The sequence below is a fragment of the Manis pentadactyla genome, chromosome 7, assembly GCF_030020395.1.
Source record: "Manis pentadactyla isolate mManPen7 chromosome 7, mManPen7.hap1, whole genome shotgun sequence".
Lineage (NCBI taxonomy): Eukaryota > Metazoa > Chordata > Mammalia > Pholidota > Manidae > Manis > Manis pentadactyla.
This window is the reverse complement of record NC_080025.1, coordinates 133528267-133542667: the sequence shown is the minus strand read 5'-3', so window position 1 is coordinate 133542667 and position 14401 is coordinate 133528267.

Below are 14401 nucleotides of genomic sequence, written 5' to 3'. Positions count from 1 at the left end.
TGTTTCTTAACTGAATAAATGCATTTGTGGTATACATCATTATACAAGCTAGGCAGCTGATTAGAGAAGTAAGGATGGGGTTTAAAAGCGTAAAATAGGAAGAGATAACCCTGTAAGACTGTTTTCCTCTGTAAATAAGGATACAAGGTATTATTTACTCTTGACTAAAATAGCAATTGCTATATATAGACAATTTGAAGACATCCAGCAGATGGACGGTTTCCTCCATATTTACATATTCTGCCCAGAACCTTTTTAGCTTGTTGGAATTTCTTTTAAGAGTTCCAGTTTTCCAGCAACGATCGTCCAAGCCCACAGTTTCTGCTAGCACACATTATAAATACTTTTAATGCCAGGCTCTAATCCTGAGCTAGATGACAGTTTTGCGTGTCTCATTCTGAGTCAGATGGAGGCATTTCACACGCCTGTGTGGCAGCAGTGGGTGTCCAAGCTGTTGAGCTCACTGATCCTTCAGCATTTATCTTCTTATGGAAATTTTTGAAAAGCATAAAAATGCTGAAAAAGCTAACCTTTAGGTCTAGTATGGTGATTTCTAACCCCAGATCTGACAATCATTTGTGGGAAAAATTATGGTACGAATTGCGGGTCGCTTTACAAAAATTTGAAACTTGATGAGTCCCTAAACCTTTCTCCTGATTTTGTGATGAGAAAGACAAGAGGGCACTTCTCTAGGAGAAATTTTACAGCACCCCTTAAGTGCCAACATTTTAATTAGAACAATATTTCAAGTGTCAGTGGATAAGACTACTAAATAAAGCAGGAGGATAAGCTGGTGGAGGTGAGAAAGTCCTTGGAGACACTTTGAGCTTTATGGAGAATAAAAAATATGTAATATGCATCATAGAAGAGATGAATAATTAAATATAATATATATCCCTAGGTCTCAATATAATCAAACATCATCTTATTCTTTCTCGCTAAGGGACTTTGTTTTGTTTTCAATGATTGTGTTGACAATGTGTTGTATTTCTTTACAGACAGTGAATTGTTTTTGCTTATTTCTTTCTTACATTACCACTTTCTCCACTGTATCTTATGCTGAATTTAGATCTAGTGCATAGACATGGCAGAACCAGATATGCTGTTTGCTCTATCTGGAATACTAATTCCTCTTTCCCTGCTGCTCCTCCACCAGACTAAATCCTGAGTTCTTTGGGACTCATCTTAAATCTCCACAAGTCTTTTTATGATGCTGGAATTGTCCTCCCTCAAAATGCCATAACCCACAAGTTTCTTCATATCCTACTTGATGAATTGTTTCTCAGTGTTTATTTCTGAGTTTCTACTAGGAAATCATAAGACTCTATATTGTCATAGTTAGAGGCTGCACTTCAGGATCAAAATATCCCTGTACTGTCTTCATTGCATCTAACTAGGTCTGTGACTTCGGAAAAGTTAACCTCTTGATATGTGAATTTTTCCTTTGTTAAGTGGAAATGATAAAGTGACATTTCATAGGCCTGCCATGATGATGAAATGAGGTAATGCATATAAAGAACTTAGGATGGTACATAGTTGAATAAATGGCCCAATATGTTTTTTTGCTATTTTTACTATTGTCATTTTCCATGATGTTCAGAATTGTGTTTTATATCTAGTGCCTGGTTCACAGTAGTGGCCTAAAAATAATAAATACATAGGAAATTTTTTTCCCTTTGTACTCAGTAACCAAGGAAAACTAACTTTAAATTTAAAAAAAAGTGCAAACAAAAAGACACAAAACCTTTCCTTCTGCTCCTAGTACATGTGAAAGTAAAATGGGGGGTATCTGTAAAGAGAGAACACCCTCAAGTTAAACGGATGTACTGTGCCTCAATGTCAGTGCAGTGAAGACCATTCTCATAAAACTTTGCAGCAAGGTTCCCGGCTGGCAGAAGTCCATTGTTAGGTCCTTACGGTGCAGGAAGGGTATTTGGTTTGAATTACTGGTGCTTTCTAAAGCATCACACATGCCCACACTCAAATATGCAGGCAGCATTTTAAAGTATCCAATATTTCAGATTTTCCATTTTCTGCTTTTGTTGCTCTCCTTAATATGAAATACTTGCTTGCCTGTGATAGGCAAGAAATCCAGTTCTGAGCCATTACCTCAGAGGTCATTTGTAAATCACTGGTTGCTCTCCTACTTTGGAAACTACTGTGGGAGATTCATACCTATTTAGGAGGAAAGTTGCTTCCCAGCAAAGAGAAACGAAAGGAATAGAAGCTTTCCTATAGCCTTTCTCATCAGTATTTTAGATTTCCTATTGCTTATTGCCTTAAGTCTCAAGTTCACCACCTGGCTTTCAAAGCCATAATGATAGTGAAAATTGTTATACCTTGCATTTATGTCCTGCTTTGCAATTTACAAAGTGTTTTAGCAGCAATCAATTCATTTTCTCTTGGTGTTTCCAGTCTGGATGGAGAACTAGCAAAGACCTGAACACCTTGAGTGTTATCATTGGCTCTGCCAGAATTGCTTGAGATGTGTCACAATGTGGCACAATCAAGCTGTGAAGATGCTGGGAGGCTGTTGAGGAGAATTGTTCACTATAACAAGGTGTGTTCTCTTTGGGAAGGGTCACAACCACAACATAGGGAATAACTGTTTTTTTGAGCAAGTTAATCATACGGCTGTTGTACACTATGAAATTGATCAAGTGCCCTTCTATTGTGTTCAGTGATAAAATGATAAAATCCAATTTTATTGAAAACTAGTAACAAGGACATAGGGCTTACGTTAGCCTCATTCCTAGGTACCCTTCATGTCTCCATCCATTCTTTTTCTCATCTATTTCAAATATATGGTATCTTGCCATATTTTATGTGTCCCTATAAACTACTTTAAATGCTTTTCAAATAAGGGCAGGCCATACATTATTAAAGTGTTTTCACACATAATATTCTATTTGATGCTCATATCAGCCCTGTGAAATAGGCATATTATGAATCCCATTTGAACTATCCATCCATGTTTCTCATGATTTTGACCCCCCAAACAGACATTTTCTGCAAAGTTTGAGGCTGACAGAGAACTGTGATTTGCATGCTGTGCTCTGCAGCCCTGGAGCCCATTCTGTACAATAGATCTCAAATGTGGGCCTGTGCAAGCAGGCAGCCCAGAATCTATGCCAGGAGCGTGTCTCTCCAGCACTGATTAATTCCTGTGTCTAAAAGCCATGTGTTCATTGTGGATGATAAGCTTGTTGCACAAACACACGCTAACCACACTGAGGAAGTTTGGCATTAGTTCTGCACAAACCCCAACAAGAAGGATATTTGCCAAAAAAGAAGGAGAAAATTCCTGCCAATTTAGGCATGAATGAAATGTTTTGAAGCATCTGTAGACTTTTACATACTAAATAGGGAAAACATACATTTATAACACTGGTTTGAAATGTATTCAGCCAAACTGGTTGCACTGAGGAATCCCAGATTCTAGGCTTGGGAAGCGGTCTACACATGTTTCTTACAAGCAGATGCACGTTGATACAAGTAAATATAAAATCACTGTAATGTCAAAACATGCTGTTGTACAAATTCTTCTCCAGATATTCATATACAAAGATAAAAGTGACATTTTGCAGTGCACTGTGATCACTGTGGATGCAATTATAGAAGGCTGAACATTTCCAGAACAATTTTCTCCTCCTTTGTCAAAAAGAAAGGAAGGAAGGAAAGAAGACAAGTTTGTGGAGGAACTCAAACCACCGTGTTTTAATTTAACCATTCCAGTTTTAATTTTTATTTTAACTTAGGAAAAATTCTGCCTTTTGATCATTCAAAAAGATTTATTTTTTCATATTTCTGGAAGCAAAAGATGAAGTGAGGCCATATGTATGTGGCCAATAGAGTTGAGAGCTGGAAAGACCCCTTGGGTGTCTTCACTGGGCCTTTTCTCCCGAAAGTCACTCTGCTACACCTGGTCATCGAGCCTCTGCTGGAAAACCCCCAACACGGGAGCCTCAGCACATCCCAGCACCACCGCTGCCAGGATAACCTCTTTTCTCACATGTAAAGAAGTTCTTACCTCTGTCATATCTGATTGTTCTTGCTCTTTGGAGCATCAAAGGATTGGCATCTCCCTTCTACTATGTGACAATCCTTCAAATAAGTGGAAGGGCTTTTACAACTGTCCTACTATGATCCTCAGATAAACCCACATGTGTTTCTTCATCTGTCCCACATGCAGTATGGTTTCCAGAATCTTCATCCGTTTGACCTCTCTCATCTCAAGAGAACCAACCTGTTGGTGTTTTCTCTAAAATGTAATTCTCCAGGTGGGGAGGGATGAGTTCAGGCTTCAATGGACTATGACTTCCTGTGAGTAAGTTACACAGTCTTTCTATTGGCCTGGCCTAAGACTGCATTGCTTTTTAATAGCTTCACCAACATGATCTGCTTTTGCAAGAACTAGTTACACAAACTCTAAAATGTCTAAGTTTTTCCATATAAACACGTTTTAGCTAATTAATGTATTTTGTCTTGTTCTGTTTTGTTTTTCTTAAGCAAATACTTGTTGGGAAGGTTGCATTACTAAATCTAACAAAGTTTTTCAGGACGGTGTGTAACTCCACACCCACCAAAAATGCTTGGTTTTGGGTTATACGTAAATTTTCTGAGCTTTGTAGATATGTTTTATTTTGAATCATGTTTGTGTGTCCTAAATATTTCTACGTAACTGGAGAACTTGGAATCCGTAGCTTATTCACACCTGGTAGCAATGGTTAGCCCTAGCTATAATATGCACACAAGCAGGACAATGAGTGGGGATAATAATAATATGAGAAGTTTTCTTTTTCTTTTTCATTATTGTTTTCTAAACTCGCTCTAACAAATATCCCTCTTTCCTGTCCTTGACAACTCCACTGGCAGCTTCCACAGCTTTCCTGTCAGTTTCAATTAATATACATTCTGCTTAAAACACTTGTCACACTCCTACTTAAATATCCTCTCCTCCCCTCCCACTAGGGCCAGGTGGGCCTCAGCCTGAGGGGCTTAGGGTGGGCAGGGTGCTTCCTCACTCCTCCGCCCGCTGTCCTTGGGAGAGAAGGGACTGCAGAGGCAGGCTAGAGGAGGGCTTGGTCTGCTTTGGGACATCAATTATCCTGCTGTGTCAGAGCCTGCTTTGTCAGGTACTGAGGGCCGTTACAGGGACTGTTGGAGCAGAGGCCATCCATTTGCATCGTTTCCCATGGTGTCATCTTTCTGCCTCCCACTGACTGCCATGCAGTGGCCCTGGAAGCCAGTGTCTACCTGCTGAATCCTTCGTGGAGCACTGCTCAATTCCTTCACGTCATGTGGGAGATCTCTGTCTATCTGGCTCTGCCTATTTCACCATGAGTTACTCACAGATCCTGCCACTGGCCAAAGACTCCACACCCTCTTAGCTGTCAGCATGCCCTCAGCTGGCAGACAGTCTTTCTCCTTGTGTTTGCAGTAAGGCAACTCATGGCCCACTTGAGCCATGGAAACATCCTACATTCTTCATATGCCAAAGAGTGAGCAAGTAGGCCGTCCCCTACCACTCCCAGAATTTACACAGTGGCTACTAAGTATCTTCGAAGCTCTGTGCCAAAGGCAGTTAAGCACATAGATTGCCTGGTAGAGGCCTACCTGGAGGATGTGAAGCTGGTACCAGCTGCTTGTAGACATCTGTAACCTTTGACGAGTCATATCTTTGAAGTCTCTTTTCCTTGGATTTGATAAGGGGACGACAGCTTATGCTCCATTTCCCATTGGGAAGGCAGAGAATTGTGTCTTCCCACAAGCACTACATTTGTCAGAGGGACCATGAGCTCATGGCTATCTCCTTTGCTTCTCTCCTGGCCTCTACACTTATAAGGAAAGAACTTGATCAGAGTGATGGAGGTTATATGAACTGTGCCATCATAAGCCATCTGTCCTCTGCATCTCATGCTTATTGGTAGATGCAGGGCAGCTTGAGTCCCTTCAGTCTCCTTTGCTGTATCCAGGGTATCATCCAGGACTTCTGTTCTAGAATTCCCTCAATCTTTTAAAGAGTGCTATTGATGTCCCAACAAGGTGCACATCGTATACTTTTACAATTCTTTATTTCTTCGGTATTTCATGTTGGCCTCATTCTCATTCTCATATCCAGTCCTGCATAGTTCTGTTGTCTATCTCTCTCTCCTTCTCTCTCCTTATTCAGATCTTCCAGATCTGGATAGTGACAGTGATTCAGAAAGAGACCTGTCTGGACTCAGAGGAGCCTGGGGACCAGCTGTTCCTCCTCCTAGCACTTTCTATCAGGCAATCATAGAAATAAAGCACAGAGGCAACTAGGACTGTGTGTGTGATTAAACACATCAGTTTTCTAAGCTTAAGAATTTAGGACACATATTCAGAATCACAGGCATATTTAGTGTATCTAGCCCAACATTATTCATGTCACTTGTATTTTGCTTAATTCTTAAGAATATATATGAACATAAAGGATCTTCTCTAATAAAAAAGTTAAGATTCAATTGTTTTTTTTTAAATAGTCTTTGCCTGCCTTCTAAATGCTAAATTCCTCATTTTTGTTGTTTATTTTCACTCAATATTTGATAGCCTGTGTCTCTCCTCACTGCCTCATTTCCCAAAGAGAGGACTCTGGGAGGAGGGCATATCTGTGGACATTTCTCTGGGCTGCTTCATATGAACAACAACTTGGCAGTACAGAGAATTCTAGTTCACCCCAAGAGGTCTGTGAACTCTCCCTCCTTTTCCTCTGACACCCGGTGCTGCAGAGGGAAGGTCTGATCCTCACTCAGAGCTGTCTTGCACTGCTCTTCTGGTCAGAGTCCTTCTCTGTTTAGACACTAACAAATCAGATGAATGATGAAGAGAGGAGACACAAAAATATTGACTATTAGCAACAAGAAAGGAGACAGCATCAGAGTCTGAAATTACAGGTTTAGTTGCACATAAAAGTGTTAAAGGCAACTCTATTGCAACACATATGAAAACATAAAGGAAATGCTTTCCTACGAAATAATCATTTAGCAAAACTGACCCAGGAAGCTTATAAATAGCTCAATTTCATACAAGAGATTGCAAAGAGATTACGATTAGGATATCCATGCCAAGACAGACTTCCTGCCAAGACTAGCTCCTCCTTGTAGAAAGTGAAATTATTTGCACAGAATCATGCTGCAATAAAACTCAATGCTTATGTGTAATGAGACATTTGAAATGGAACACCCAGTGCTCCAGAAACCTGATACCCCTCTGTGTCCATTTGTCACAGAAATATTTGAATAAAGAGAGCAATTGTGATAACCAAAGATTAGAGTCTTTAAATCCTTAGTTTAAGTAAAAAAGCAAGAATATAAGGTAAGTGTTTCCCTTTCGGGAATTTTCCAGGAAAAAGAGGAAACTCGGAATGTTTACAGTTTGGAATTAGTGAGATGTCGTCACTCAGTGTTGATTTCTCTAAGAGCTTTTTCTATGTAATTTTGGTTGTTAAGCTAATATCAGATTCAATTATTTTAAGAAATATTCAAGACTAAAGTTTTAAGATGATTTTGCACATTCCCAAAAGCAGTGGTTTCCTGTGGACATACTGTATCCCTTTGCTTTAAAGGGTTGCACAGAAGATATCAAACAGAGGGTGTGGATCTGTAGAGCCACGGTGTCCCCTGGCAGGCTGAGTGCAGGGGGTGGAGGTGGCCAGGCCACCCTTCACTTGTCTTTCACTAGGGAAACAATCTTATCTCAGTGGCCTCTTTTGCAATCCAACCTCTAAACCAATCGTGAAATGCTTGACATTATCTCAACCAGGCTACTAACTCTGCCTGGACACCCCGACAGAAGCACTCCAGATGAGAGCCACTTGGGACCCCAATACCAGTCCAGACTAGATCTAGATTCTGGTTTGGGCGGGGGGTGAATTTAATGCTAGGTTGCTCAGGGAGCACCCATTTAGCAGGGCTTTTGCATCTTTACCCATTCTGGCCTTCTTTGTTTTTCTTGTAAATCTATTATTTGAGGTGTTGATACAGAAAATGTAATGCAAAACAGATACCATTTGTAATAGAAAACATTTACAAAATACTTAGGAATTAAATCAGCAAAAAGCTAGGATTTATTGACAGATCAGTGGATCAAAAAACAGTAGATGATATGAAAGATGACTTGATTGTACATAATACAGTAAACGACTTACCATTCTAAACATGAAATGTGGACTCAGATTTATGTTTATGTATGCAATCCTAATCAAATATACATAGGTTTTGGAGGAGGGCATATTTTGCAAAATGATACTAAATATCAAAAAAAGATTTAAATGAATAAAAATAATCAATAAAATTTTGAACATGAAAAATGAAAAGGGCCATACCCTACCAAGCATTGGCATATATTGCTAAATAAATTCTGAGAAAAATCTTTCAACAACAGGAAAATATTCTTAAATTGTTTTGCTAATAATTTTATCTTCATTTTTTTTCCCTACTCAGGAAGTGAGTGCTTTTAGTTAGATGTTAGATCTCCTGGATTCTTCTACCTTTCTTAAATTTTCTCTTATTTTCCTACTCAGATTTTTTTCCCCTTCTTCTTTCTAGGTGATCACCCCAACGTTATTTTCTAAGTCTTCTACTGACTTTTGAATATCCACTATCATGCATCTATTTTTAAAGAGCTAGAATGTGATTTTTGCAATGTTTGTGGAAGAATTTCTTCCTGTTTCATAGTTGCAAAATCATCTTTTGTCTGTCTTCAGATTCAGACTTCTCTTAGATCTGGTTAAGCATCATAATCAAGTGATCAATTTCAGTGTCCTTAATTATTCTTATTGGTGGGCCAATCTAAATTTATATGCTCTTCTAACAAGATATAATGAGAACACAAAATCACATCATTTATAGAGGAGACCTATTCTCAGGAAATACTCACATAAAGAAGAAAGTTAAATGACATCCTGTCAAAACAGTCAGTCAGATCCAGGATGTAGGATGTTCTCTTTACATGACAACTGACTGGACTCCTCAAAATGCTAAATGTCATAAAAAGGAAAAGACAGGCACTTTTCTGTTGTATATGGTCTAAAGAGACACAAAAATAAAATGCAATCCATGAAACCTGATTGCATCATGAAATAAAAATGAAGCATCAATAAAAATCACTTGTAGGATAATACAGAAGGTAAAATATTTGGAATTGTTATTAATTTTCTTAGATGTGCAAATGACATTATACAGGGAAAGTCCTCATTTTTACAATACATGCTGAATAATGTAGGAGTGAAATTTCATGATTCAGCTTTTGAGAGAGAGAGAGAGGGCACAAGTGTGGTAAAATACTCTTGCACTATTCGTTCACCTTTTCTTTGGGTTTAACACTCTTCAAGGTAGAAGTTGAGAAAAGTGTTCTTTTCCTGCAGAATGTGTTTCTTCTAAGTTACTTCTCTTTCTGTTTTCTGTCTTTCCTGTTTAGAGGACTTCCTCAGATGGCAGGTTATCCTTGATCGTCTCTCACGTTTAAGAGCAGAAGATTAAAATGCTAACCATAAACCGAGAGTAAGAGTAGTTTGTTTACTATGATTTAACTGTTCTGTTATCTGTATGGGCTGTTTAGTTGTGGACAGCACTGCTGTAAATATGGTTACATATTTCTTCATGGGCTGGTCAGGGTCAGATTTTCTAGAAAATAGTTTTTCAGGTTCCTTTCTGGAGGGTGCCTGGGTACTATTAGGAAACAGTGCTGGTAATCTCAAACTTTGTTACGTAAAAACCTACCTTAATTCTTCAGTTTTGCTTTGACACCCCCCCCCCACAAATACAGCTGTTTCCCATTCCCATAGGGCAGAGACCTCCAACTACCCTCTTCAGAGCATAAATCTCAAGTAAGGAAGAGACAGTTATCTGGTTCAGAACCGGGGATGGTGTGGAGAGGATGCAACAGACCGACACAAGCTGTGGTGCACCTTCACCTCTGTTCGGAGGACGCTGGTGCTGTCATTTCATATATGCCGTTCTGGGATTCCCCTTTGCCCGCCTAGGATTCCACTTTCCTGTATTTGCTAAATCAGTTACCACTCACCCATCTGCTTTCAGCTCCCAACAGTTTGCTGCATTTGCCTCTTTTCCAGCTATTTTTGTTCTTGAAGACGCCTGATGGCTTTTTTAGAAATCTCTTCACACTCATCTCAGTGGAATTTTGGGGCTAATCCACTCTATATATGTGTGTGTAACCCATCACTTGTAACCAAGTATCCCAAGAATATATATTGATAAAGAAAAGCATTGAAGAAGGTTTGCGATGAAAAGTAATTTATCTTTTTATTTTTAAAAGCTAGTATTCAAGGTTAATTTATATGTATATAAATAATACTATGAAGGCCTACATCAAAATTATATGGCTAAAAATTGCTTGGGTAGGACTGAAGGTAAATTTTTATTGTGTTCCTCTTGCTTATCACTTGCTGATTTTTTTATAGAGACAAATATTAATTCTTTAAATGAAAAACACATGTAAAAAGCACACCATTAAAAATAGCAAATAACTCACGCATTTGGCTTTTTAGTGGGTGACCAGAATGCCAGGATTCAGAAGACATTACTAAGCGTATGAAATGGAGTTCATATAGTTTTAAATAATTTTCCCAATTTTAACAGTTAGCATGCCGTTCCTGAATGACAAGTCCCTTCCTTACTGGGGAATGTACAGTAGGACTGCAACAGAGAATCCCTAGTCCCCCATAACTCTGTTCTAGGAATGAATTCCCATCCCCCACCATGACAAATATGCAAAGGTCTAGTCTGACTAGGAGAGCAAATTTACTGTCTGTTCCTTAATGGGAAATAAGCTCTTTGTCTCATGCAAACCAGAGCTTCCAAAGTATGGCTGCCAGGGAGGAGAGACCAAAGCAGAGTGAGTTGAGTCCATCAGGCACAGCTAAATTTGGTTTTGAATATATTTCCATCCGTAACGAATTCAGCAACACACTTGGAAAGAGGAAAGAAATCAGGAGACCTTTATTTAAAAGCTTTCAGAGGGCTCAGTGACACCCAACTCTGCTTCCTGATTGTCCGCCAAGAAGAGGCCAGTCCCGGGGGCCGTGGAAGTCATGGTCATTTGCCCTCTCTCCTGAGCAGAGACAGGCAGGACATGCAGCTGCACGAATCACTTCTGTATGTCATTATTTCGAGTCTGCAGCAAAATCTGATAATGATATGACATGTGGTGAAATTCATATTTCCAGGAGGAAAAGGTGCCGGAAAATTGAACTTTCAGATAATTGGGAACATAGATGGTATAAACCTGTGTCAAGAGCTACTTGCTTTCTACCCTATTGCCCTTCAAAGTTAAGGCCAGATGTCTCTCTGAATCTCCACTTTCAGACCATCTGACCTCAAATAAGGGAGGAAAACTCTGATAACACAGACTTTTCAGTTTAGTGTCAATTTCCATTTTTCCTGCACACGCCCTCTACTTTTTGACTAAGCCTCTTAATTAGCACCTAACAGCTTCTTGCCCCAAATTTTCTGTGAGTTTGCTAATCTTAAATTTCTGCTCTCCTACTGTGGTTCCTAATCCCAGCTACCATTTCCATGTACTCTGGAAGTTTTGCAGATTTAAATCCATTCCATCTACCTGTATTGTCTCTTAATTGCCTTCTCTGAACAGAGTCTGAGAGCTGTGTTGCTTACTGAAACTGCTGCTAAAAGGGACACTCTCTGCCAAGAACTTTCTAGTCAAGTGGACCCTTGAACCCCTGGGTTTGGACTGGGTCCATTTATATGCAGATTTTGAAAATAAATATATTGGAAAAATGTTCATAGATTTTTCATCATAAATGGAATTAGTGCCTTATGCAAGAGTCTCGAGCAATCTCCCTTGTCCATTCTGCCATGTGGACTGTCTCGCCTGAGGGTTTCAGCCCAGGGCAGGTTCATTATGGATTCGATGAGAAGGAGAAATGACAACAGAATGTTCTTGGGGTAAGAGGGTTTATACCCGGCTTTATTCTCATGGTGGAACATTGAGCACTGGAATCATGTCTACATCCAGAAGTCTGCAGGTCTGTAATCCACCTCTGTCTCTGCCTCTGCCCAGAGCACTGGGCATAGCTCTTTATATAATGACTCAGTCAATAATAGCTTATTGCCTGTGGGTGTGGAAGCATTAGCCTAGCAGTAGGCCAGTTACATCATCAAGTAGTTTAGGGTCAGGTGAGGATCCTGGCCATAGGACCTTCCATTTCCCCCCATGGTCATAACAAGAAGTCTTCTGTATGCAACCCAGAAGAAGGCCTTCACCAAAACCAGACCATGCTGATACCCTTACCTTGGACTTTCAGCTTTCAGAACTGTAAGAAATAAATTTCTGTTGTCTATAAACCACCCAGTCTGTTGTATTTTGTTATAGTAGCCTAAATGGACTATGACAGTCACATGTAAATAATTGGCAGAGCTGGGAATTCTCTTTTCTGGACCCTCAGCTAGAGAAATTTCAGTATTAAAGACCATGGATTCTTAAACCCAAAATGGATTATCAGAAACAACTTTTTTTCCATCCTACAACTTGCAGGCAGATCCATCCTTGTACCATTTTAGGAAGATAAAAAAGTGGTGTCTTTCGAAAGATGCTTAATTTAAGAATTAGTAGGAATAAATGAATTTTGCCTGCCAAGGAGATTTATTTTTAAAAGGTCAAACTTAAACAATAAAGGTAGACAATTTGTAATTTTTGAGTGTTGAAAAAGGAGTTACATTTTCCAATAAATCAGTCTATGAATTTTTCTGAACATGTCCCTCAACACTTCCTGCTGTGTATGCATGTGTGTTTACTATAGTTAAACTTTTAAAATGGAGGAAATATCTAAGTGAGTAATTCTCCTGAAGTGTTTTACAGAATAGCAGTCCCAGGAGATAATCCTTGAAAGAAAGTGTTCCCTAAGCAATTTACTTTGTTTTGCCCTTGGGACTCGGAGTGCATACTAACACACTAGAAGAAGCCGTCAGTAAACAAGCTTGTGTCATTTTTCAATTCCTTCCCAAATGGGTTGTCTTCGTGATTGTTTTCACATTAAATCCCATGAATATGTTATAGGGCCTCAATATTGGCTAGACAGTATTTTAGGGAATGCAGATCTAAATTCACGCTCTGTCCTAGTAAACTAGAAATTTATGGAAATATGAAAGAAAGCAGGGTTATTAATTACAGTACATTTTTCCCAGAGTTTTCAAATTTTGTGCTGTTTCGTCAAATCATGTGGAAAAAAATTAGCAGAGGCTTGAGCCAAAGCTTTTTGTACTCAGATCATGGAAAGCTCAGGCCCTTACTCCCAACCTTAAAATATTTGGAACTATTTGGGTAATATTTAAAAATCCTCAAAACAATTTCTTGCAAAAATATAGAAGCAAATGGACCTTTTTTTCTTATGGAGATAAATATCTTGCTGCTAAAATGCCTGTCTAAAATCTTGCTGTTTTATAAATCAGATGTCTTATATTAAAATATGTGTCTGGATAAACATGTCTAAAAAATGATAAAAGGGGAAAAAATGCCAAGTACCCTAGTGATGTATGTGACATTGAACAGACAGGTGGAAGAAATTCTTAGAGTAGATCTTAGCAATTCTAATGTTAATACAGGAAGATAGTCTCTAGAGTTGGAAATGGAATTCAAATAAAAATGTTCATTGATGTTCACATTTGATTTGTAAGCAGCAACATTATTTTCAAAAAGAATCTTGCTCAGAACTCCAATATTTAAACCTGATCAAAGTTGTGCTGGGCTGATTACAGTCCAAAGCCCTCCTGGCTTAATTGACCTGTAACAGCTCCTGCTTCACTTTAGGTAATGGTTCCACAGAGTCATTTAGAGAAACCTTTTAAAAATGTACAATTCTGTATCTCTTTGGACTTGGCCCTAGGAGTCTGAAGAGAAGCACGAGAAGTGTTGAGTGTAAATTGATCTCATTTCGCAAGTCCCCTCCTGTTATACGTTTCCAGTACTTGGAAACCCACCTTTTACATATGATTCTAGGTGGTCTTCCTGTGTTTTCTCCTACCTTGCATAGTTGTAGATCGCACTGCCATTGCCCTGGTAATGCCCCCTGGGAGGCTTGCCTTTAAATGCCAGATTTCAAGGCTACCGAGGTGGATTACCCTATGCCTCTTTGGGGTTCTTATGGATTACACCTGTGACTCACTAAGGCAAACGATAATAGCTGTACTGGAACTAGTCTCACCTTCGAGAAAACTTTTGCCACTCTCTTTGCCAGAATGAAGTTTAATGTTTCCTCTTATTCTGTCTTTCCTGTTGTAGCTCCAATTTCCTTTCAAGGTGATGCATATGAAGAAATTGGTATCCCCATTAGGTCTGGGCATTCTTGAATACAGAACCAGAATTTCTGTATCTTTTACATCTTTCAGAGCAGAGAATAGAA